Genomic DNA, 23136 nt, shown 5'->3' with positions numbered 1-23136 from the left:
CACCTTGAAAGGAGAGGAGACAGAATGCAGAAGAACAACTTTGAGGAGCCTAAATTCTCTTACTTGCAATGAGTAGAAAAGAACCCACCTGCTAGAACACGCCCCACATGCCTCCGAAGACATCTCTACTCTACTTCCTGTAACAATGGCATTGAAATATACTTCTCTATTTTAGGAGGTACCTCTGTGCAATGAAGGTTTGGGGAAAAAAAAAGAACATACTAGAATAACTTCATTTTTGCTTCCTCACGTGGAAAGAGAAACGTTGAGCATCCCTAGAATGTTAGTACTGGCATAGCAGTTACTTGGAGCATCAGCTTTGGAGCCCTGCTGTCTGGATTTGAATCCCCCCTTGCTAAGAATGGAAAACAGAGCCAATTCTTTCATTTGGCTGTGCCTGGGTTTCCTTACCTTAAAATGGGGATAATAATCTCGAGCTCATGGAGTTGCTGGGTATTGAAGGAGCTGATCCATGGAAGCATTTAGTGCACACAGTAAATACCTACTAGTACTTAGGCTTCTAATAATTAGCTCTCATCATCACCAACTTCTGGATGCTCATATTTGCCATTTCGTGATAAAACTTTCAGAAGATAAAAATCTAATAAGAGTCTCCTGAGAAATAAAATACTGCCTGCCATATCAGTGAGCAGAGGATGTCACAGCCATCAGCAAATGTAGACACCTTTGATGCCTGTGAGCATTGAGGGGACTCAGGAAGGAAACAAAGAATACCTGCCACCCAGCAACCTTGAGACTGCAGCCACTCAGGATGGGAAAACACAGGATACTGACCCCGATAGCTGAGGTGCTTATCAAAGCAATGATTTCAGTGAACTCAGGCACACCTGCATCTTCCCACACATAGAAAAGCACTAAATTCCTTAGCTGGAGAGATCTGGTTCTCTTTCATTAACAGTAATCTTTTGTTTCCACTACCTGCCCTTTGTTGCAAAACTCCTCAGGGTTACTTGAGATGCTGCCTCCCAGGCTTAACCCCTCAGTTTTGTCCACCAAACAAGACGTAACTGTCAACTTTTAGGTCGTGCACATTTTAAACATAACTCTCAACTTTTAAGTCGTGAACATTTTTAAAGTCAACACTCCTATGGACGGAAGGGAAAAGATCAATCAAACCAAACCCCAAAAGTGCATGAAAAGATGTTCAAAATCGCTAATTACTAGAGAAACGCAAATCAAAACTACAGTAAGGTATCACTTCACAGCAGTCAAAATAGCCAACATCTAAACTTCTATAAACAATAAATGCTGAAGAAGGCATGGAAAAAAAGGAACCCTCCTACGCTGTTGGTAGGAACATAAGTTGGTGCAGCCACTATGAAAAGCAATATGGAGGTTCCTCAAAAAACTAAACAGAGAACTACTATATGATCCAGCAACCCCACTCCTGGGTGTCACAAACTCACTACTCAGGCATGGTGTTCAAAGAAACATCCACAAGGAGGGTATTCACTGAGCTCCTTGTAGGTCATGGAAAAAGTACCCAGAGAGCGTGTAGTAGGGCTGCCAGGTGGTCTACACAAGTCCTTCCCTGTCACCCACACAAAAATCACAGGTGGACAATTTCTCCCACAACCCAAGTTTTAAGCAAGATATAATCCTCAGTGTTTATTTGGAATGCAAAGTACCCAGAGTCACGAAGTGGTCGACCATCTCATTTTAGAAGATGTCTCTGAAACTGCTTGTAAAAAACAGTTCAAAAACACAGGATGAAGACCCAAGATGCTTCTGAGGGAAAAAAGAAAAGTGTGGTAGTAACTTCCATCGGATTCATAGTTGAAAGTCTGTCAACACAAAGGGACAGTATCAACAACCTGCCCAGGCACTGAGCATGGCCTATGAACATAGGGTAATATTTCCATTCACAGCTAGCGAAGCTCAGGCCACCAAAGGTCATAACTTGTTCAGAATCACAGAGCTGGGAAGCTACAGAGCTCAAAGTCCAGCTCTGGACCCCAGCTGCACACAGTGACCTGTCCACCACTACCCCACACATGCTCTCTGTGGCCAGGACACTTCACGGACACCTGCATGTCATTCTTCTCTCACTTTTTTTTTTGTTTGTTTTTTACCTTTTAGGGCTGCATGTGTAGCATATGGAAGTTCCCAGGCTAAGGGTCAAATCGGAGCTACAGCTGCCAGCCTGCACCACAGTCACAGCAACGCCAGATCCAAGCCATGTCTGCAACCTACACCACAGCTCACAGCTGAGTGAGGCCAGGGATTGAACCTGTATCCCCATGGCTACCAGTTGGATTAGTTTCCACTGCACCACAACAGGAACTCCCCTTCTTTTTTTTTTAATTGAGGTTCATCTGAATGTTCTTTAGGAAAATAAAGGACAGGCCACGAACTGCATGCTCTGCCAACAGACACTTTGCATTCTGTTATAACCACATCATTTGTAGGGGCTCTAAGTTGATACAATCAATTTTACACATACCCCTCCCCAGCCATAGGAGTAGAAAGCAACCTCACTCTCTTCACCTGATCCATTTCCAGGTAAGGGCCGCAAGTTAAATCATCCATAAAATCCTCATAATCTCATCCCCACTTCCCAGCTGGGCAGCTTTGAGCCTATTAATCTCTCTATCCCTCCATTTTCTATTAGAGAGTGGATGGGAGAATCAAGCAAGTTAATGCAATAACAAGCTTAGAACAGAGCCTGGCATAGTCAATGCTCTCAATGAACATTAGCTATTATTATCATTACTATTTCTTATAAATATGACATAAAATCTGGATATTTCATTAATATAGTAATGTGAAAGGAAAGGAAAGGAAGAGTTGCTTTTTCACTGATTAAAAAAAGGGAGTCCCAGAGTTCCCGTCGTGGCTCAGTGGTTAACGAATCCGACTAGGAACCATGATGTTGCGGGTTCGATCCCTGGCCTTGCTCAGTGGGTTAAGGATCTGGCATTGCTGTTGTAGGTCGCAGACGTGTCTCTGATCTGGCATTGCTGTGGCTCTGGTGTAGGCCGGCAGCTGTGGCTCCAATTAGACCCCTAGCCTGGACACCTCCATATGCCATGGGTTCGGCCCTAGAAAAGACAAAAAAAGAAAAAAGAAAAAAGGGAGTCCCCGCTGTAGCACAATGGGTCAATGACCTGGCTTGTCTCTGTGGAGGCACCAGTTTGATGCCCAGCCTGGTGCAGTGGCTTAAGGTTTCAGGCGTTGCTGTGGCTGTGGTGTAGGTCACAGCTCCAGATTGAATTTGATCCCTGGCCTGGGAACTTCCATATGCCGTGGGGCCAGCCAATGAGAAAAAAATAATTAAAAATAAATATAAATAAATAAAGCCAACATTTTAGCATAACACCCTATCATAATGTCCCTCCCAGGGAGGACTGCACAAAAGATTTTTTGATACAAGAGCTCAGTGAAGTCCATCGTGAAGAACAACCAAGGCTTTAAGAACTTCCAGTGTTCACACCCTGGGTCGGCAGCTGGAAGAAGTTCTGCTAGTGAGTTAAGGGGCACAAATGCCTAAAATCTCTGGATGACACCTGTTGCAGAGAGGGCTATTTCCAGGGCAACTTCCTTTTCTCTGAGGATTCCCATAATCCCAGGCCGAGCTGCTATCGGCGTGCCAGGGCTGCCACGACAAAGCACCATAGACAGGTGGCTTAAACAATAGAGGTGTACACAGGTTTGATCCCTGGCCTTGTTCAGCAGGTTAAGGATCCAGCGTTGCCATGAGCTGTGGCTGTGGTGTAGGTTGCAGAAGCAGCTCAGATCAGATGTTGCTGTGGCTGTGGTGTAGGCTGTGGCTACAGCTCCAATTAGACAAGCCTGGTAACTTCCTTATGCCATGATTGCAGCCCTAAAAAACAGAAGAAAGGAGAGTGGCGCTTGATTCCCATGAGACTTGGGCAAATGCAAAGAGAGGAAAACAGCTTTTTAATAAGGGTCAATCTTTGATTTAATATCTAGTCTCAGAGTCCTAAAACACTAAAGTTTAAAACACACACACACACACACACACAAACACCAAAGAGAGGTTTACTCTCGACCTTAAACCAAAATATTACCTCTACCTGGGAAGCTGGGTTAAAAGAACCATATACACAAAACCTGAACCGCTGCATACCTAACAGTCTCCAAGGCCAGCCTTTCCACATGTCCAGGCATAGGTGCCCATGCTACAGGCCAATGAAGACACAAAAGAGAAAGGAATTCCCAGGTAAAGCACACAGCCAGGGCATCCAGAAACTGTCTCCTTACTTCTAATTCTGGAATACTAAGACTCTGAATAATAGGTGCCTACATTGTAAATCAACTATACTTCAATAAAATTTATAGAATGAAAAAAGACTCCCCCCCCCACCCAAAATAAAGAAACAGTTGCTTAAGCAAAGAGACACAAAGGCTACCTCGGGGTTGTTGGTTGCTGGGACTCCTTTCCTTGGTAACAAAGATCAAGTTTGGTGTCAAAAACCGGAAAACACGTGTGATGTCAAAAATCCAAAAGGCTCCAGAGATCTCCCAGGCACTGATGAAGAGGTATTCCAACACATAACAAGAAGGAAAGCACTTCAAATCCAATTACTCCAGAGTGTTTATATTTAATTTACTTTTAGGAGGAAAGCAACTTCATAGTGTTCTCTGTTGTGTTACAAGAAAAAATAACCCTGTCAGTTTACAGTCTCTGTAAATTGCCATATCCACAGGGAAGCAAAATGTTACAGAAGCCCAGGAAAATAAAAAAATTGGACCTGAGTCTCTTCAACACCAGGTATATTTGTGCCGAACTGGTAACAGATCCCTGGGGACCTAGGTTAACACTTCCAGAACCAAGAAAATGTTCTCCAAAAATCTTACTATATGGAGAGCTGAGAATAACCTGGAGAATCAGTGGGCCCACAGGTCTGGAAAGCTGTTAAGTTGTTAATGGAATTAAAAAACCACTCTCACTAAATACAGAACTACCATATGATTCAGCAATCCTACTCCTGGGAATATATCTAGACAAAACTGTAATTTAAAAAGTAACATGCACCCCTATGCACATAGCAGTACTACTCACAATAGCACAGATGTGGAAACAAGCTAAATGTCCATGAATGGCTTAAAAAGTTGTGGTACATATACTTAGTGGAATACTACTTGGGCATAAAAAAGAACAAAATAATGCCATTAGCTGCAACATGGAAGTAAATAGGGATTCTCATACTAAATGAAGTAAGTCAGAAAGAGAAAGATAAATACTATAGATATCACATGTAAAATCTAAAATATGACACAAATGATCCTATCTACAAAACAGAAAAGATTACAGAAATGTAGAACAGATTTGTACTTGCCAGGGGGAAGGAGAGAGGAAGTGGGATGGACAGGGAGTGGTTGGTAGATACAAACCATTATATTTAGAATAGATGAGCAATGAGGTCCTACTGTACAGCACAAGGAACTATATCCAGTCTCCTGGGATAGACCATGATGGAAGCTAGTATGAGAAAAAGAAAATATATACATGTATGACTGGGTCACTATGCTATACACAGAAACTGACACAACATTATAAATCAACTACGTTCTAATTAAAAAAAAAAAAAAAAACTTTCTGGCAATTTCAAGAGAAAAGAGTGAGTGAGAGAACAAGAAAGGTGCAGGAGAGAGATAAGGATTCTGCCCTGAAGGCACCTTCCCCCATGGCCCACCTCTGCCAATCACATCCTATCCCATCATCATTTCAGCAAGAGAAGCAGAGCCAAATTATCACCTTGGGGTCCAATCTACAGTCCCTAAAGCAGATGAAAACAGAAAGGTATTCTTTTACTTGTAATTACTTAATGAATTTTATCACATTTATAGATGTACAACAATCATCACAACCAAATTTTATAGCATTTCCATCCCAAACTCTCAGTGCATCCCCCTACCCCCCCAACTGTCTCATTTGGAAACCATAAATTTTTCAAAATCTGTGTCAGTATCTGTTCTGCAAAGAAGTTCACTGTGTTCTTTTTTTAGATTCCACATGTCAGTGATAGCACTTGATGTGGGTGTTTCATTGCCTGACTTCACTTAGCATGATAATTTCTAGGTTCAACCATGTTGCTAAAAATGCCATTATTTCATTCCTTTTAATGGCTGAGTAATATTCCATTGTGTATATATACCACCTCTTCTTTATCCACTTCTCTGTCAATGGACATTTAGGTTGTTTCCATGTCTTGGCTATTGTACAGAGAGCTGCAACGAACACGGGAGTGCATGTGTCTTTTCAAGTCATGGCTTTCTCTGGATAGATGCCCAGGAGTGGGATTGCTGGATCCAATGGGAGTTCTATGCGTAGTTTTCTGAGGAATCTCCATCCTGTTTTCCACAGTGGTTGCACAAACTTATAACCCCACCAGCAGTGTAAGAGGGTTCCTTTTTCTCCACAGCCTCTCCTGCACTTATTGTTTGTAGACTTTTTGATGATGGCCATTCTGGCTGGTGTAAGGTGGAACCTCAGAGTGGTTTTGATTGGCGTTTCTCTAATAATGAGTGATGTTGAACATCTTTTCATTGTGTTTTTTAACCAGCTCTTTGGAGAAATGTCTGTTTAGATCTTCTGCCCATTTTTTGATGGGGTTGTTCATTTTTTTGGTATTGAGCTGTAAGAGGTATTTATACATTTTGGAGATTAATCCCTTGTCAGTTAATTCATTTGCAAATATTTTCTCCCATACTGTGCATTGTCTTTTCGTTTTGTTTAGGGTTTCCTTTGCTGTGCAGAAATGTTTAATTACATCGCACTTGGTTATTTTTGTTTTTATTGTCATTACTCTAAGAGGTGGATCTGAAAAAGATGTTTCTGCCATTTATGTTGGAGAGCATCTGGCCTATATTTTCCTCTAAGAGTTTTATAGTATCTGGTCTTATATCTTAGAGAATGTTCCATGTGCACTTGAAAAGAACGTGTATTCTGTTGCTTTTGGATGGAATGTCCTATAAATATGTATTAAGTCCATCTGGACTAATGCTTCATTCAGGGCCTGTGTTTCCTTATGGATTTTCGGTCTGAATGATCTGTCCATTGCTGTAAGTGCGGTGTTAAAGTCCCCCACTAATATTGTGTTATTGTCGATTTGTCCTTTTAAGGTTGTCAGCAGTTGCCTTATATATCGTGGTGAACCTATGCGGGGTGCGTAGAGATTTAAAATTGTTATATCTTCTTCTTGGATTGATCCTTTGATCATTATGTAGTGACCTTCCTTGTCCCTTAAAATATTCTTCATTTTAAAGCCTATTTTATCTGATATGAGTATTACTACTCCAGCTTTCTTTTGATTCCCGTTTGCATGGAATATTTTCCTCCATCCTCTCACTTTCAATTTGTATGTGTCCCTAGAAGTGAAGTGGGTCTTTTGAAGACAGCATCTATTTGGGTCTTGTTTTTGTATCCATTCAGCCAGTCTATGTCTTTTGATTGGGGCATTTAGTCCATTAACATTTAAAGTTATTATTGATATGTATGTTTGTATTTCCATTTTATTAACTGTTTTGGATTTGTTTTTGTTGCTCTTTTTTCTTCCCTTCTTCTCTTGTTCTCTCCTCCTGTGGCTTGATGACTATTGTTAGTGCTGTATTTGAGTTGAATTTTCTTAATTGTTTGTGTATCAATTGTAGATGTTTGATTTGCAGTAACTCTGAAGCTTTGATATATGTATATGATTGTTTTCAGTTGTCGGTCTCTTAATTTCAAGTGCATCTCCAGTGTCCTGTGTGTGTACCCTCCTCTTCTCATGATTTCTGATTTTGGTGACATAATTGCATGTGGATAATTCCGTATTTTTACTGTACATATACCTTTTCTGGTGAGGCTTGTCATTTGTGGTATTTTTGTTTCTGGTTGCGGCCTTTTCTTTTCTGCCTAGAGAAGTTCCTTTAGTATTTGTTGTAGAGCTGGTTTAATGTTGTTGTATTCTCTTAACTTTTGCTTATCTGTAAAGCTTTTGATTTTGCCTTCAAATCTGAATGAGAGCCTTGCTGGGTAATGTAATCTTGGTTGGAGGTTTTTTCTCCTTTCATCATGTTAAGTATATCATGCCACTCCCTTCTGCCTGCAGAGTTTCTGCTGAAAAATCTGCCCATAACCTTATTGGGTTTCCCTTGTATGTTCTTTGTTTCTTTTCCCTAGCTGCTTTCAATATTCTCTCTTTGTCTTTAATTTTGGTCAGTTTGATTAATATGTGCCTTGGGGTATTTCTCCTTGGGTTTACTTTATATGGTACTTGTTGCACCTCCTGGATTTGAGTGAGTGGTTCCTTTCCCACGTTGGGGAAGTTTTCGGCTATTATCTCTTCGAATAATTTTTCTGTCCCTTTCTCTCTCTCTTCTCCTTCTGGCACCTCTATGATACAGATGTTGGTGCGTATCACATTGTTCCAGAGTTCTCCGAGACTCTCTTCATTTGTTTTCAATCTTTTCTTTTCTTTTCTGTTCTGCATCCATGATTTCCACCAATCTGTCCTCCATCTCATTTATTCGTTCTTCTGCCTCCTGTATGCTGCTGTTAGTTGCTTCTAGTGAATTTTATATTTCAGTTATTGCATTTTGCATCTCTTCTTGCTTAAGTTTTATACCTTGTATCTCTTTGCTCAGTGTTTCCTGTAAGTTATCCATCTTTGCCTCCAGTTTATTTCCAATGTCTTGCATCATCTTCAGCATCAACAGTCTAAAGTCTTTTTCCTGGAGGCTGAGAATCTCCTCATCACTTAGCTGATTTTCTGGGGTTTTTCCTTTCTCCCTCATCTGAGTTATTGTTCTCTGTCTTTTCATTTTTATAGGTTTCTGGTGTGGTGACCTTTTGACAGACAATGGAGTTGTAGCCTCTTTTACTTCTGGTGTCTGCCCCCCTTGTGGCTGAAGTTGATACAGGAGTTTGCTGTAGGCTTCCTGATGGGAGGGGCTGATGCCTGCCCACTGGTAGGTGGAGCTGATTCCTATCCCTCTGGTAGGTGGGGCTTTTTCTCTGGGTGAGATTAGAAGCTGTGTGCCTGGCAGTTTGTTTACTGATGGGTGGGGCAAGATTTTCCCAAAATGGCCACCTCCAGAGAAACGCACATTGATGTATATTCTCAAGAGCTTTGTTTCCAATGCCTTCCCCGATAACGAGCCACAGCCACCCCCTGTTCTCCCAGGAGATCCTCCAAGAACTGCAGTCAGGTCCAACCCAGATTCCTATGGAGTCTTTGCTTTGCCCTGGGACCCAGTACACATGTGTGTGCCTTTCAAGAATTGGGTTTCTGTTTCCCCCAGTCCTGTGGAGCTCCTGTGCACAAGCCCCACTGGCCTTCAATGCCAGATGCTCCAGGGGCTCTTTCTCCCAGTGCCAGATCCCCCGGCATGGGGATTTGATGTGGGGCTCAGAACTCTCACTCCTGTACGTGAGTCTCTGTGATACAGTTACTTTCTAGTCTGTTGGGCTTCCCACTGGGAAGTATGGGGTTACTTATATCATATAATCACTCCTCCTACCTTTGATGTGGCCTCCTCTTTGTCTGCTGGAGTAGGATATCTTTTTGAAAGTTTCCAGTCCATTTGTTTGAAGATTGTTCAGCATTTAATTGTAATTTTGTTGTTTTTATGAGAGAAATTGAGCTCCAGTCCTTCTATTCTGCCACCTTAAGCCCATCTCGAAACCAGAGAGATATTCTGAGAGGGCAGACAGGGCCATCCTAGGGCACAGGGAAAGGAATGCTCAACTAAGCTACACCACAGCTCCTCCCAGAAAGGGAAGCCTTCCATTCAAACATTCATCAAATAGATGCCTACTGTGTGCAAAAGACATATAGCATATGGGGTCATGGAGAACCCACCCATGTGGATATTCCACAATACAGACATGGACCTTGATGCCTAGAAGCTCACCAGTAAGAAAAAAGTACCACTGTGTAAAGTTTGCCTCCCCCAAGGGTCCAAAAAGCCATAAGATTTATTGCTTGCTGACAGCAGAATCAAGAAGGGCTGCATGGAATATGACACTGGTACAGCAGGGTGGCAATCAGATATGTCCACCTGGAGGAGGACAGAGGAACGGTGAGAGTGAAGTGCAGGGTTCACTGAGGGTCTTAAACAGCAGGCTACAGAGCATGGACTTTATTTAGTAGGGAACGGGGGCTGTTGAATTTAGAGAGAATATGAGATGTGCTTAAAATTTTATTCTATTACCCAGGAACCCCCAGCATGGACTGGACAGGACAAAGTTTGAAGGCCAGGTGTAATTACAAAGTTATCGCAAGAGTTTTGTACATAAGGTCTTGATAACCAGGTGTGAGGGGCAGCAGGAGGAACAGGACTCAAGTGAGCTCTGATTAACAGAGCAAACACACAGGATCTGGGCACTGAGAAGGAATGCCAAGGATCAAAGAAGAGGCCAACACTCCCAGGCCTACTGCAGACAGTGCACCAGCAATGCAAATATGCCTAGTACCCCACCTCACCCCCCAAGAAACCTGAGGGAGGTAGAGAATCAACAACCACATTCCTTTTTTTTTTTTTAAATGAACATGGCCATGGCATAGGGAAGTTCCAGGGCCAGGGATTGAATCCAAGCTGCAGCTGCCACCTACTTCACAGCTGTAGCAACACTGGATCCTTTAACACCCACTGTGTCAGGCTGGGGGTGGAATCTGCACCTCCACAGCACCCAAGTCACTGGCAGTTGGATTCTTAACCCAGTGCACCACAGCGGGAACTCCAACAACCACATCCTAACGGCACCAGTCATATGATTGGGATTTTGAGGATTAAGAGACCTTGTCTTATTCATCATTCACTTAGACTTAAAACTCCCATCCATCACCTTTCAGGCTTTCTCCTACCCTCCAGTCCCAAGCTCCAGTGAGTCTTATTTTTTGTAGGAGTTACCAATGAGCTACAGAGTCCAATCCCATAAAGGTTTTTGTTTTTGTTTTTTGCTTTTTTAAAAATTTAAGTATAGTTGATTTAAATGTGTTCATTTCTGCTATAGAGCAAAATGATCCAGTGATACAAATACAAAAATCCTTTTTCAAAACATTCTTTTCCATTGTGGTTTACCATAGGACATTGAATATTGTTCTTTGTGCTCTACAGGACTTGTTGTTTATCCCCTCAGTGTATGATAGTTTATATCTGCTAACCCCAACCTCTCAGTCCATCTCTTCTCCGACCCCCTCCCCCTTGGCAACCACAAGTCTATCCTCCATATCTGTGAGTCTGTTTCTGTTTTGCAGATAGGTTCATTTGGTCACATTTTAGATTCCACTGCTGAGTGACATCATATGGTATTTGTCTTTCTGACTTACTTCCTTTAGTATGACAATTTCTAGTTGCATCCATGTTGCTGCAAATGGCATTATTTCATTCTTTTTTATGGCTTAATAGTATTCTAGATATATACTGCATCTTCTTAATCCATTCATCTGTCGATGGACGTTTAGGTTGTTACCATATCTTGGCTGTTGTGGATAGTCCTGCTGTGAACATAGGGGTGCATGTCTGTTTCTGTATTATAGTTGCCTGGATATATGTCCAAGAGTGGGATCGCTGCAATCCTGGGAAATTTAAAGTTGAGGTCCTGGTCCTCATTTTCAGATAAGCATCGAGTGGAGATACAGAAAGCTTAATTAACTTGCCCAAGGACACACAGTCAGTGGCCAGACCAGCTTGTCTGCCCCTAACCCTGTGTTGTTACCTGCTTCCCTCCCTGAAATCATCCACCCAACCCTTCCTCTCAATCTCAGAGCCACCAACTTAGCCTGCCCACTGTCACTCAGATCAGAGCCACTGGGACTGCTCCCAAGCGTACACCTTTGGTCTGGCTTCTCCCAGTTCTTGCCCAGTGCTTTCAGATAAGGCTGCCTAAACCCAGATCTGCATCGCAACACTCCCATTTACAAAGGATCATAGCTCCCCAGTGTCTACCAAATAAAGCTCAAATTCCACAGCCTGACATTCAGGGACTCCCACTGCTGGTCAAATGCCACCCCTTACATATGTTGCTGCCTCCCATGTGGCTTTTAGGAGCAACAAGCATATTGTGTTTCCCCGCAACCTTTTCAGCCCAGAATGTGCACGTACAAGACAGGCGTGATACAGATCCATAGATCCTTGGAAATGAAGAGACCAATGTCAAAATAATCATCTACTTGGCTTCAAAACGTCAGGTTGCAGGGCTTCTGTTTCACTAGAAATTCTAGATATGAAGCTTCATGATCAATACCTGGGTTGTGTGGTCCAGATTAAGCCCCTATGAGCTGTGAGATGGGAGAGATCCGCATGAACAGACAGGACCTGTTATCAGGGCTGGACTAGAACTTAAGCTGGCCTTTAGAGGTGAAGGCAGAATTGAGACATTTGGAGCTGTATAGCACTGGGAACTATATCTAGTCACTTATGATGGAGCATGATGGAGGATAATGTGAGAAATAGAATGTATATATGTATGTGTGACTGGGTCACTTTGCTATACAGTAGAAAATTGACAGAACACTGTAAACCAGCTAAAATGGAAAAAAATAAAAATCACTTAAAAAAAAAAAAAAGAATTGAGACATTTGGAGAAGAGAAAGATAAGTGCACTCAGCTTCTCAGAAGACACACATACGCCCTGCAAGTCCCACTGTGATTCTAAATGCATCCACTTAAGATGACATGAGGAACCCCTTTTTGTAGCACTGAGCCTGACAGCCAACGAGGAAACCACGCACGATACCCCATCATCCTCAAGACTGACTATCAGAAAGAGCAGCCAGCGCAGAAGCAGGCAGACCCCTCACCCTCTGCCATTAGCATCTCCCAGGAACTGAGCAGGGCTGGTCACCACCAGGCTCTTCAAAAGACACAGGCCTGGACTCTCTGCAGTCCTATTTGGAGGAGATGCCTAAGAAACACTGAAGAAAAGCCTTGTATATGCAGATGTCAGGTGGTAAGAACAGTCAGCCCAGCAGGGAGGGGGCCAGGGATGAGGGGAGAGGGCGGGAGGGAAGCCAAGATCAAAACTGACCGCTAGTCATTGCTTTTCCAATCTGGTCCCAGGCAGTTCAAGATGCCTACAACTGCAGGGTTAATAGTGTCTGGTGACTAAAAACATGCTTTATAAAAAATTGAAGATGACTTTTACATGCAGAGGTTTAACTCAGGATGATGCTGGCTCCCTTGTAGTGATTAACCCGTATGAAGGCCGCTCTGCCACCACACAGCCTTTGTGGATACAGAGCAGGAGGGTCATTTAATGAAGTCCTCAGCTTCTCTAGGTGGATAAATGTAAATAAAGGCTGTGGGCAGCTACTTAAATGAAGATGCAAAGGGAAAAATCCACCTACAGGTGTAGCCCTTGAACAATGGGAGAGCTGCAACAGCAGAAAACATGTGCCATCCAGCCCACTCCGGAAACACTTTTAAGCTGCATTATTCCAATTTATAAAAAGAAAAAAGGGGGGGGAGAGGAAAAAAAGGGAGGGACAGAAGGAAATGTTGAACATTAAAGCAGCCTGAAGGTTCTGTTTCATCACCAAGCTTATTTTGCTCTGCTAGATGTGAACTTTAATTTTACTGGGAGTTTCAAATGAATGTAATGCATTCTCACTTGTGCTGGGTGTAATTACATCCCTAACTTATTAAATAAGAAATCCCATTTCAAAAAAAAAAGTCATTACCACTAAAAATAAAGATGGAAGCTAGCTATTTATAGGCTGCCTGTCACTGTGCCCTCTCACACACACAGCAGGATAAAAACAAAGACATATGTGGTGCAAAAAGTTACTCTCCCAATCGCAAGAGCCGAGAATGCACCAGAACTGTAAATCAGAGAGGCGCACCCACCACCCACCAGCAGAAATCCTGCTTGCTGAGTTCATTAATTTAGGTTCATTTCCATCTACTAGTTTAGCAATCAGCAAGTATATATCATTTCATCAAGCACACAGTATGCAACACTTAGAAGAAAGCATGGTGGCCAATTCTCTGAATCCCACAAAATCTGCAGAATATAAACTCCACAGCACAAAGTGCAGCAGGTCAGTTAGTCAGTCTGTCTGTCTCTCTCTTTTTCTCATTCTCTCTCAGAGAATCAGAGAGGATGGTGTTTGTTTGTTTGTTTGTTTGTTTGCTTTTGGCTGTGCCTCTGGCATGCTTCAGAAGTTCCTGGGTCAGGAATTGAACCCACACCACAGCAGTGACTAAACCAAAGTAGTGACAACACCAGATCCTCAACCCACTAAGCCATCAGGGAACTCCAAGAGAGAGCGGTTATAGCAAAGGAGCAAGGTAATGGGTTTCACTGAACAACAAGAAAGATGGAAAATATCTTTCCAGGCACCTCAATACTTGTTCTCAATGACAGTATGTGCAAGTAGATGACCTATTATACACCAACAATAACCTCTCTTAACTGACTACCAGAATAGCCACCACTAGTCCTGTAAAATGCTCAGTGATCAAGACTATTCTCCCTGGATGCCTGCTCCATTCTAATTTCACCAGTTTTTAAGCCAAGAAACAGTGTTGCCTACTCACAACCCTGCTTATGCCAGTTGCATCTGTCAACTACAGAATACTAAATATTTACAGTGGTAATAACAGCCAGCACATACTATGTCCTAGACATTGCTCTAAGGACTTCATTTATATTAATTGACATAATTCTCTCAGTACTTCTATGAGGTATGTCTGATCATTAGGCTTATTTTATCAATTAAAAAACAGGCCACAACCCAACCTTAAGCTAAAATTAGCAGAGCTCGGATGGTGGGTTCCACAGCCCACGCTAGTAACTACTAGGATTGGTAAATTGATAGTCATGAGGACAAAAACAATTAGCAGGTTTTTCTTTCATTACTATAGTTGAGCGGTTCCAGTTGTGGCTCATCGGTAAACAACCTGACTAGTGTCCATGAGAATACAGGTTCAATCCCTGGCTTTGCTCAGTGGGTTGGCGATCCCACCTTGCCGTGAGCTGTGGTGTAGGTCACAGACGTGGTTCAGATCCTGTGTGGCTGTGGCTGTGGTGTAGGCCAGTAGCTGCAGTTCCAATTTGACCCCTAGCCTGGGAATCTGAATATGCCATGGGTGCAGACGTAACTAACTAAATAAATAAAAGTATAGTTGATTTACAATGTTGTGTCAATTTCTGCTGTATAGCAAAGTGACCCAGTCACACACATATATATTCTTTTTCTTATTATCTCTCATCATCACAAGAGATTGGAAAGAGTTCACTGCGGGCAGTTTTTATAAATTAAATTAAATGCCTTACTTGCTAAAGCCATTTTGTTGGACAATAGTAGACTTCACACTGGGTGTGGGCAAGATGATTGTGAAAACTGGAAGAAAAAAATTCATAAAAATTATAGAATCCTAGGCTCAGATGACTTGACATGTGTTGAGGTATATGCGCTGACTCTGCTTTAACCTCAAGTAACTGGAAATCAGAGGCAGCAAGTTCTGTATTTGGTTTATGGCAAGCTCAATTCAGAACTCTTGGCACCAAATCCATAGTGAAAGAAAGGGTTTACGTGCTGTTGGTGTAGACACATAAACTTTATAACATAAAGTTAAAATTAACACTGAAGATATCTATGTTCCTAGGTTTACCCTACATTTTTAGTGACCAAAACACCTACTCCTAACCACATCTAGTAAAGAGGCTTCTGCTGTGTGTAGGAGTTTACACATAACCCCCTACACACACACTTCGAGCTAGCGAGAACCTTCGGAAGAGGAAATTCTGTTGAACGAGTCTAACACTGTCCACACTGGACATCAAGCTCTTTGTGAGCAGGGTTCACCTGCTTTGTTTACTGCTGTACCCTGTACCCTAGAAAAAGGCCCACTGCCTAGAAGGCAACCAAATGATGTTTGTTAAAGGAACGACCATGTAAATGATGGATGAAATCACAGGCAGCTATAATATGGCCTGCGTGGAACTCGGTCTAGAGCAGCAAAATAGCAGAGGGAATTGAAACAGTCCCTAGCAGGTAATGATGGTGAATGTGATTTTTATGAGACTTAATTGGCTTCATCGTTTTATGCAACTTAACTCTTCACTTGTCTCTGATCCAACAGGATAACGAGCAAATAGTGGCATAAAAGATGATGTATGCAGAGAACTAAAAATGTTGTCTAATGGAAGAGAGGTGAAGGGATAAAATAATACCCGAGGGCCTAGTAAGGACCAGATACTTCCAGATACATTCTTTTAGGTATTTTCCCTTTTTTTAAAGTATAGTTGATTTACTACACATACTTTTTCAGATTCTTTTCCCTTATCTGTTATTATGAAATACTGAATGTAGTTCCCTCTGCTATATAGCAGGCCCTTGTTGGTTAACCATCTCACATACAGTAGTATGTATCTGTTAATCCCAATCCTTTAATTTATTCCTCCCTCTCATTCCCCTTCGGTAACCATACTTTGTTTTCTATGTATGTGGGTCTGTTTCTGTTTTGTAAGTAAGTGTATTTGTATCTTTTTTGTACATTTTCATTTAAAACACAAAAATCTGTAAAGGGAGTCTCAACCCCTTTAAAAGTTTGTCTACTGAACTAATGGCCCCTCACCTTGCTCCCTTTAAGACTTGGCTTACTAGTAACACAGTACATTTTTGTTTTTCTTTTTAGGGCTGCACTCACGGCATATGGGAGTTCCCAGGCTAGGGGTCGAAATTGAGTTAGAGCTAAAGCCCACACCACAGCCACAGCAACATCAGATCTGAGCCACATCCGTGACCTATGCCACAGCTGTGGCAACGCCATATCCTTAACCCACTGAGCGAGGCTGGGGATCGAACCCTCATCCTTGTGGACACTGTTTCAGATTCTTTTTTTTTTTTTTCTTTTTTTGTCTTTTTTCTAGGGCCACACCTGCAGCGTATGGAGGTTCCCAGGCTAGGGGTTTAATCAGAGCCGTAGTGCTTCAGATTCTTAATCTGCTGAGCTCCCACAGTAAGTTTTTTGTTTTGGTTTGGTTTGGGGGCTTTTCTGGGCCAGGGACTGAACCTACACCACAGCAGTGATGCAAGCCACTGCAGTAACAACACTGGATCCTTAATCTGTTACACCACAAGAGAACGTCCAATAACACAGTAAGTTTTTATCTAGTATGACTGAAGAACACAATACTTCTCAGTCATTCACAAGTGACTTCTTTACAAATGACATGGGAATAGGTTGAATATTTAAAATAAATGAGATATACTTAGAAACTATACTCATCTAATTTACTTCTTCAGAAGGTTTTTCAGGCAGAGAGGCATGGCACATAGGCAATTGTGAAGCATTAACCGGTGGTTCAGAAGACCGAAACAACATCTCAACAGCTCAACAGCATGTGGTTTATCAGGAATTCTGGGTGGGGGTGAATTACAGTATTAAATAGAGAGGATACGGCAATCCCCACTAAGAAAGTAAGGTTTCAGCAGAGACATGAAGGCAGTGTGATAAACACCTGGAGGAAAAGCGCTCCAGCAAGAGGCAATAGGCAAAGGCTTGGAGATAAGAATCTAACTCTCTGACTCCCAAACTTGCCTTCATAGGAAAAAATTAAAATCTGTTACCAGCAGCTGAAAGCTCTCTCTCATATAGGCAGAAGAAGGGAGTAGTTATGACCTACAGTTAACCCTTGAACAACACTGGTTTGCACTGCAAGGGTCCATTTATACACAGATTTGTTTTCAACAGCAAATACTACAGTACCACACCACCAAGGTTGGTTGAATCTGAGGGTATGGAACCTTGGATAGAGAAGAACCATGGATACACAAGAACCACATATACAGAGGGTTGACCATAAGTTACATGCGAATTTTTGATGGCTCACAGAATTAAGTGCACATTGTTCACTGTAATTTGAAAAAGTAGAGTATGAAGTGTCCACTAAGAAATTAGACATGTGGGAGTTCCCGTCGTGGTATAGTGGTTAACGAATCCGACTAGGAACCATGAGGTTGCGGGTTCGATCCCTGCCCTTGCTCAGTGGGTTAAGGATCCGGCATTGCTGTGAGCTGTGGTGTAGGTCGAAGACGCGGCTTGGATCCTGTGTTGCTGTGGCTCTGGTGTAGGCTGGCAGCTACAGCTCTGATTCGACCCCTAGCCTGGGAACCTCCATATGCCGTGGGAGCGGCCCAAGAAATGGCAAAAAGACGGAAGGAAGGAAGGAAGGAAAGAAGGAAGGAAGGAAGGAAGGAAGGAAGGAAGGAAGGAAAGAAAGAAAGAAAGAAAGAAAGAAAGAAAGAAAGAAAGAAAGAAAGAAAGAAAGAAAGAAAGAAAGAAAGAAGACATGTGGACCCCGTAATTAGAGAGCAAGGTGAGGGCTGTAGGAAAGGCTTTGGTATTGTGGCAGAGAATATTTACATGCTCACCAATTCCATTTCCTAGTCTTGGCTTTTCCGTGCAATTATGCAGAGATGATGTGACATGTTTCTGGTCAAAACAATATGAGTAGGAGTTAATTATGCTGCTTCTAGACCTGGGCATACACCCCTGCAATCCTGTTCATGCTCTCTTCCCCTTCCATAGCAACTGCAGTGACCTCATTTTAAAGAGGGCAGCATCCTAAGAAAAAATGGCTCTCAGATTCCCAAGTCACTTCTTGGAGGGCTGCTGCCAAGGAGGGATGCCCTACCCACATAGCATGTGGTCTGAGTGAGAAACTGACTTAAATGTGTTAAGCCCCTGAGATTTCTAGGGTTGTCATTAAAGCGACTAGCTTGAACTGTCCTGACTAATTCAACAGACACAGCTACAGAGCAGATACTTAAAGTGGAAAGGACCGGCATCACTGGGAGGTCATTCCTCTTCTGAAAAGGGTGAATGAACACCTCCTGATTTCCAAGGACAAAGGACATTAATCAAACCTTTATCTTCCTGGAATGTCTAAATTAGCTCTGCTTTTCCTCTATGAAACTTGTATCCCTTAGGCTTCTAGAACCCAGATCTTACATGGTTTTCTTTTTATCTCACTGGTGATTGTATATCTTCGGCTCATCCCTGAGATAGGATGCTCTATCTGACGGACGGCTTTCTTCTGGGGATCCCATTTGCTATCAAAGCTTTAATTCCCATTTGCACAGTTAAGAGTGCACCTATATCTGCAGTCCTCAACTACCTTTTGAACTGTAATCCCTATTGGACACATCTGCCTTATGAGATGTGATGGTTAATTTTATGTATCAACTTTATTGGGTCACAGGGAGACCAGATATTAGATTAACATGACTGCTGGGTGTGTCTGTGAGGGTGTTCCTGGATGAGATTAGCATTTGAAATAGGAGACCAAGTAAAGCAGACTATTCCCTTCACTGGGATGGGCATCACCCAATCCACTGAGTGCGGAACAGAACAAAGAGAAAGGGAGAACTTGCTTCTGACTTGACTGTGGAGCTTGGACATTGTGTTCTGCCCTCAGACTTCGAGACGTTGACTTAACTACACCACCTCTTTCATGGGCCTCCAGCTTGAGCATGTCTCAGTCTCCATAACAGCTGAGCCAATTCCTGATAATAAATGTGTGTGTGTGTGTGTGCACATGTGTGCGCACACATGCGCACTTGTGTCCCATTGGTTCTATTTCTCCGTCTAACCCTGACCAATATGTGGTTTAAGAGCACTGTGAACTTAAAGCTGTATCCTGGAGTTCACACCGTGGTGCAGTAGGTTGAGTCTGACTGCAGTGGCTCAGATTGCTATGGATGTATGGATTTGATCCCTAGCCCAGAACAGTGGGTTTGGATCCAGCACTGCTGCAGCTGCAGCAGAGGTCACAGTTGTGGCTTGGATTCAATCCCTGGCCCAGGAATTTTCATGTTGTGGTGCAGCCTTTTAAAATAAAAACAAAAACAAAAACAAAAAACAAAAACTGTCTCTCAACACAGATGTATCTTGCTGCCCCATTCGTCGTGATCAGCAATAACATTTTCTGGTCACCTCAGTTACAAACTAAGAGTCACTCTTGACTCACTGTTCTTTTCCAGTTCCCTATCCAACATTAAAACATTTCAATCTTCTCTCTTTCTGTTGAAAGAGATCACCCACAAAATTACCCTCCTAGGAGGAGGAGCCCGGGTTGGTTTTTACCTTTCCACAAGGCTTTTGTCCTTTCACCATAAGACTCTCCTCTAAATTAGTTCAAGTTCAAAGATCCTAAATGCTATTTTAAAAGATGATGGAATTTCATTAGAGTTTAGATTTGGCTCCAAAGGCCACATTTGAACGGAGGATCATGAGAGAGTTTAGTGAAGTAATTTAAGACAGCGAATGAATATATTCCATAAATTCCCAGATGCCCTAGTAAAGAAGCCCCACAAAAAAAGAGGTCTTCCAGCTGGGCCTCTGCCCAGGGCTAGGTGAGGAGACCACTGTGGCACCTTCTGGAAACCACTGGTACAGCTGCTGTCCTTTCCCTGACAAAAGAAAACCAAGTAGCATCCCTCAGGATCCCAGGTCACTGGGACATCACACACACACACACACACACGACCCCAGCACATATTGGGTCCTGCCTGGCAGGGTGACAGCCATAACCTTTAACCTTCCCTGGGATCATAACTCACTCCTTCTCCCCTGGGACCAGCAGAGCAGGAGATATTGCTATAGCTTGCACTGTCTTAGTCATATCTGGCAAGTCTACATACTGGCTGAATCAATGAGAAGAAAGAAATTTTGTCTCAACTTTCAGACTCTGCAGTTAGTCTGTGGACAGTCTTAACCACTTCACATCCTTTTGCAGGTAGCCTCTCTCTCCAAATTCACTGCATCAATTCAGATTCACCTTTCCTTTCACCTAAACCATTGGAATAACATACCAACAACTGGTTCCAACTTAGCTCCCCTTTCTGGACCCTGATGTTAGAGTGGTTTCTGACAGACACATCTGATCCTAACTCTCCTGCTTTAAACCACCTATGAAAAATATTGGACCATCCAAGGGGGTGTGCACCAGGATGTTAAATGCAGCACTGCTTATAGAACAGGAAAAATGGGGGGGGGGGCGCTAGGGGTCATCCATGAGGAACATGGTTAAATAAATTCTGTTACAGACATATACAGAATATTATGCAGCAGGTAATAGCTAGGTTTACATGTAGTAACAATGAAAGATGAACTAGACATACTGTTTATGAAAAAGCAAGTTTCAGAACTTGAAATGTATCCTCAGCAGAGACTGGAAAAAAAAAAAAAACACAAAATAATGCACGTTATTTTCTCTAGGTACATACATGTATGTTAAGGGATATAAGGGGGAATGAAAAGTCCTGCCCCAAGCTGGTGACAGCTGAAATTCTGGGACAAGGGCAAGAAGAACAGGACTGGGGGAGAGGAGTGTAGGAAATACCTTCATGGGAATTCAGAACTTATATTGACAAGGTGACAATTTACACATACAGTATATTAATTTAAAATATTAATTCCGGAGTTCCTGTTGTGGCGCAGCGGAAACGAATCCGACTAGGAACCATGAGGTTGCAGGTTTGATCCCTGGCCTCACTCAGTGAGTTAAGGATCCGGCATTGCTGCAGCTGTGGCCTGGGCCGGCAGCTATAGCTCTGATTGGACCCCTAGCCTAGGAACCTCCATATGCCATGGGTGCAGCCTTGAAAAGACAAAAGACAAATATATATATATATATAAATTCAGATGAAAAGATTATAATTCACATGTTTTAAAAACTCCAAAAAAAAAAAAAAAAAAAGCAGCCCAATAAGAAAATGGACAAATGAGAGATAATTCGTAGAAGAAATCGTTGGTCAATATACATGGGAAAATATTCTCAATGTTGCTAATGAAAGAGATGTCTATTCAAATATTAAATGCTTTGAGTTCCCATTCTGGCTCAGTGGGTTAAGAACCCAAAACTGTCCCTCTGAGGATATGGGTTTGATCTCTGGCCTCACGCAGTGGATTAAGGATCCGATATTGTTGTGAGCTATGGTGTAGGTCGCAAATGCGTCTTGTATCAGGTGTTGCTGTGGCTGTGGTGTATGCGGGCAGCTGCAGCTCAGATTCCATCCCTAGCCTGGGAACTTCCATATACTGAGGGTGCAGCCATAAAAAGAAAAAAATAAATAAAATACTGAATGCTTACTTTTCACCTCTGAGTTTGACAAAGGCTCTTGGGGATCCAACCACCTGGGGGGACATTCTGAAGGAGCTTACTCTTGAGCTTGGCAATTTCCCCTTTGTAATCCATTTTACAAACCTTTGCTGGAACACAAAAGAGCAAAGAAACATGACCAAGAATGTTTGCTGCTACAGTTTTCACCAGAGTGGAAATCTGACAGCCTCAATGCCCATCAATAGGAAAGTGATTAAATAAAATCTAGGACTCTGATGTCATGAAACACTGTGGTTCTGAGAAAGAATAAGGCAGGTCCAAACATGCTGACATGTAAAGATGATAGCAATGTATTATTTAGGTGAAAGCAGCAAGTTTTATATATAAAAGTCTGGGACACACACAAACTGGTAACAGAAGCTCCCCCTGGAGTGATGGTGTGATTTTGGTGGGAGAGGGCATCTACTTTTCCTTTTTTTTTTTTTTTTTTGTCTTTCTGTCTTTTTCCAGGGCCACACCCGTGGCATATAGAGGTTCCCAGGCTAGGGGTCTATTCAGAGCTGTAGCCGCCGGCCTACACCACAGCCACAGCAATGCCAGATCCAAGCCTCATCTGTGACCTACACCACAGCTCACAGCAACGGCGGATCCTTAACCCACTGAGCGAGGCCAGGGATCGAACCCACAACCTCATGGTTCCTAGTTGGATTAGTTAACCACTGAACCACAACGGGAACTCCAACACTTTTCCTTTTAAATACTGAGTACTGCCAAGGGAAGCTGGTTGTTGTCTTTTTATTTATCTATTTATTTTTAATAGAGGGGGATATAGGAAGAATGGGCTCTTTTTGGAAAAAGTCAAATTAGTAACTTACATGTGTTTTTTGTTTTCGTTTTTGGGGGGTTTTCCATTGTTGTTTTTGGTTTTGTTTTTTTTTTTTTGGTTTTTTTTTTTTTTGGTTTTTTGTCTTCTTAGGGCCACACCGGCAGCATACGGAAGTTCCCAGGCTAGGGGTCGAATACCACAGCCACAGCAATGTTGTATCCTTAACCCATTGAGTGAGGCCAGGGATCGAAACAATGCCCTTGTG

General features: G+C 42.5%; 1 protein-coding gene and 1 long non-coding RNA gene across 6 annotated transcripts in view; both read right to left on the bottom strand.

Moving 5' to 3' along the window:
- The window catches only part of TMEM163 (transmembrane protein 163), a 464307-nt gene that overhangs the window by 150873 nt on the left and 290298 nt on the right, over positions 1 to 23136 (bottom strand). The window lies entirely within an intron of this gene.
- On the bottom strand, positions 8435 to 15492 carry LOC146395779 (uncharacterized). The gene is made up of 2 exons (XR_014830596.1): positions 15289 to 15492; positions 8435 to 12447 (listed from the first exon to the last, which is right to left on the bottom strand). It is a non-coding gene; the product is annotated as an uncharacterized LOC146395779 (long non-coding RNA).

Source organism: Sus scrofa, chromosome 15, assembly GCF_054392235.1.
Source record: "Sus scrofa isolate SSC_HxYL_T2T_F1_AM1 chromosome 15, Sscrofa_HxYL_maternal_Yorkshire_Landrace_v2.0, whole genome shotgun sequence".
Classification (NCBI taxonomy): Eukaryota; Metazoa; Chordata; class Mammalia; order Artiodactyla; family Suidae; genus Sus; species Sus scrofa.
The sequence above is the reverse complement of the archived record's forward strand: the minus strand, read 5'-3'. Positions and strand labels throughout refer to the sequence as shown.